This window comes from Ictidomys tridecemlineatus, chromosome 3, assembly GCF_052094955.1.
Source record: "Ictidomys tridecemlineatus isolate mIctTri1 chromosome 3, mIctTri1.hap1, whole genome shotgun sequence".
NCBI lineage: Eukaryota > Metazoa > Chordata > Mammalia > Rodentia > Sciuridae > Ictidomys > Ictidomys tridecemlineatus.
Genome location: NC_135479.1, coordinates 105,202,379 through 105,206,315, shown reverse-complemented (window position 1 = coordinate 105,206,315; position 3,937 = coordinate 105,202,379). Strand labels below are relative to the sequence as shown.

Genomic DNA, 3,937 nt, shown 5'->3' with positions numbered 1-3,937 from the left:
CTTGGTCACTGAGGCTTTTATTATGCATAGTGGGATTCTGTATTCAGTTCTGATTTCAGCAAAGAGTAAGCCCTAATGAGGTACAATTTCACATTAACAATTCCACAAAAGACTCCCACAGTTGTGCCAGTATTTGTATATATGTTTTCTCTCACATGTCTGTCTCCCTGTATTCTCTTTCTGAATTTCATACTAAAAGTAAAAGCAAGACTCTATTAATTATTTTTTTCACTTTTATCTCTATATTCTCTCCTTATAAGCCCTTTAAAACACTACATCTTACAGTACTTCTGTTCTCTCATTGTCCATCATTAGAAATTTTGAACCCTTTTATCAAACTTACTATTTATATTGTAGACAATAATTTAACACATCATTTCTGTTTATTGTGACAAAACTCTAGCTGCTTTAATAGGAGATATTAGGATTAAAGTTGTATATTTTTTGCTTTGGGTGCTATTAATATTTGTCTCCCCCTTAAGGTGAGGTACTGGAAGACTTCAGGGACACTACAAGACTACAGGGTAGAAATTACTGTCTCAGTGTCATAGTGATAGGGAGGAAGAAACACAAACAACATGAAAATCATGGGATGAAAATGCGTCAAAATACCAGGATGTTTCAACGAAAAAATACACAGATGACAGAGTAGGAGAAATATAAGAAAAGATACTTAGAAGATACATAATTAGGTTTAACTTTGAAATGAGGATGATACAGTAGAGGAAATACAGGAAGTAAAATATCATTTCAATAAAGAGGCAGATATTATGAAAAGAAATCAAGCAGCAATCTTCAAATGAAGAAAACAATAAACCAAATTAAAATTTCAATGAAAACTATCATTAACAGATTGGATCACTTAGAAGAAAAAAAATCCTCAGGTGATGAAGACAAAATATATACTCTTGAAAATAAAGTCAACCACACTAAGAAGATGGTAAGAAATCATGAAATATGAGATAACTTGAAAAGACCAAATTTATGATTAATCAAAAGGCTTGAAGATATAAACCAAGGTAATGCATAAACTTTTTTTTAAAAATAATAATATCAGAAAAGTTTCCATATCTAAAGAATGAAATGGAAAATCAACTACAAGAGGCTTACAAAACCCCAGAAGAAGAAAATTATAGCAAAGCCACATCAAGACACAGTATAATAAGAGTGAATAATAAACAGAATAAGAATAAAATTTTAAAACCTGCAAGAAAAAAAATTACATATAGGAGTAAACCAATTCAGATTTCAGCTGATTTCTCAACACAGACCCTCAATGCCAGGAGGTTCCAGAATATCATATGTCAAGCTCTAAAAGAAAGTGGATTCCAATGAAGATCTTTATATATAGAAAAATTATGCTTCAGATTTAAAGATGCAGGATCTGAGAATCTGCTATATTTGAAGGATAGAGATAAGATGCCATAAGAGTGGAGATGGGGAGGAGGCATCGGGAGAGCTTGGTGGCATGCAGCCATCAGAAAGCAGCCTTTTCATCTGATTCCACCCCTGCTTAGGAGTCTTGACTCAAGAAGAAGTGAATTCAATACAAAATGAGAAATAAAATGAAAGCATAAAATATGATACTTCTTGATTGATAATTAAGAGGCTCTACCATGTGTCTCCACACATTGGATTATGAATGCAGAAATATTTGAAGGTATTTCCTGGGGAAAATGGAAAATTTTTTAAAACCTAGAATTTCTCCTGTAACCAAGGATCAATGTTTGCCATAGGAAGCCAATGTTATGGTAGGTTTTTAATCTCTCTTTGAAATCTTTAATGTCCTATGTGAATGCTCCTAAGCCAAAGTTGAGTGGTGATAAATTAGGAACCAATATTTAACACTATTATAGTGCTTCATACATGTCAAGTATTTTCTAAATGATTTTCACTTGCTTATTCCAATAGCTTTGAGAAAAGTATTGTGTTTATCCACTTTTATTCATGATGTTAACTGATTGACAATGCTCACTCAGCTAGTAAGTGGTGAAACTCAGATAAACACAGGCTGCTGGGTCTGAGATGCACACTACTAAATCCCTCAGTGTTCTGCACTTTCATAAACAAACCATGAGAATGGGACTCTTCAGACATTTTTCCTGGAAGAGTCTTACTTCCATTTCTCCAAGACTTACATAAACAGTCTTTGGTGAACAATGTCTAGGCAGCACTGTCTTGGATCTTCCAGATACAAAGGTAAACAAGTAGGCATCTTCACCCTTAAGATATATGCAGGAAAAACAGGAAAGTACACAAATGCTACCCATTAAATAATATAATTATTGACATGAATAAAAGCACAGTAATTATTAAAGTTTTACAGATAAAGATATGATATAGATACCCCATGAGGAGATGGGAGATTTAAAAATTCATTCCATGAAGTAATAAGTGATGATGATATATGTATTGACTGCAGTGTGGTGGGCAGAACCCAGGGCATCATGCACACTAGGCAAGCACTCGATCCAGAGCCATGCATGCCCCAGAACTTACTTGAAGTTAAATGAGGCATCAGAGCTAGTCCTATTTGTATAGAATTGTTTGGGTAAATGATGACTCTAGAGAAAGAAAAGTGCAAATTGATGATTGGAAGCCTGGCAAAGAAAATGCTGTATATGTCACATGAAGTCCTGCATTTCCTTTCAGAAACATTTACTTCAACATCCTCATGAAGATGGACCAACATTTCAGTTATATAGCCATAAGAAATGCCTTTTATCCCCAGGCTGGCATTGGGATCTCAGCAAATGCAATTCTGATTTGCCTCCACAGTGCTGCTGTCCATGTGGGCCACAAGCCTAGGTTCACCGACCTCCCCATCGTCCACTTGGCTCTAACACACATTCTCATGCTCCTCACCATGGGCCTTTTGGTATCTACAGACATTTGGGAAATACAGGATATTCCAGAAGACTTCAAATGCAAAGTGCTAGTCTTTCTGAACAAGGTCATGAGGGGACTGTCCATCTGTACCACCTGTGTCCTGAGTGTGCTTCAGGCCATCACCATCAGCCCCACTGTCTCTTGGTTGGCCAACATCAAACTGAAAAACACAAATCCAATTTTGAAGCTATTTTTCTTCTTATGGGTCTTCACCATGTCCACCTGTAGCAAACTGCTCCTGTACACTGTGTCCACACCCAATAAGACCCAGCCTGGTCTTCTGTTCGTCACTGAACACTATTCCTTTCTACCCATGAAGTACATTCACAGGGAATTCTTTCTCACCTTAATGGCATGTAGAGATGTCTTCTTCGTGGGCCTTATGGTTTTTTCCAGTGGGTACATGGTCATTCTCTTGTACAGACACAAAAAGTAGTCCCAGAATATTCACAATTCCAAGTTCTCTCTCAAAAATCCTCCCCAGAACAAAGGGCCACTCAAAGCATTCTGCTGCTGATCTGCTGCTTTGCTGTCCTGTACTGTGCAGACTCCATCATTTCATTGACCATAGGTTTGACATGGACCACTGATGCCATCTTGGTATGTGTCCAAATGCTTGTGGCCAATGGCTATGGCACAGTTAGTCCTTTGGTGCTAATCAATGCTGACACTCAAATAACAAAAATCACCCAACTTACATGTGGGAAGAAAGGCCACCTTTTGATGAAACTTTTCTGAAGAATTTTTTCTAATTTTCTCTGAGAAAAATATTGATTAATGTAGAATTTCACACTTTCTATCATACAAAAATAATATATTGGGATAGGAAAAACTCTGAATAATTTTACCCTAATATGCATTTGTATATTTATGAATTTCTACAATTTATTCCATCTAATTTTTGTGTCTAAATTTCATTCTGGAAATATTTTTTCTTCCTGCGCTATATTACTTAAAAATTTAATATGTGATGGTCTATTAGAAGTACATTCTTTCTTTGTTTAAAAATATCTATGTTACACTTATTCTTAAGAATTATTTTGAGCTA

At 35.7% G+C, this 3,937-nt stretch overlaps 1 pseudogene; it reads left to right on the top strand.

Moving 5' to 3' along the window:
• Positions 1 to 2,680: 2,680 nt before the first annotated feature.
• On the top strand, positions 2,681 to 3,627 carry LOC144375722 (putative vomeronasal receptor-like protein 4; annotated as a pseudogene).
• The last annotated feature ends 310 nt before the right edge of the window (positions 3,628 to 3,937 follow it).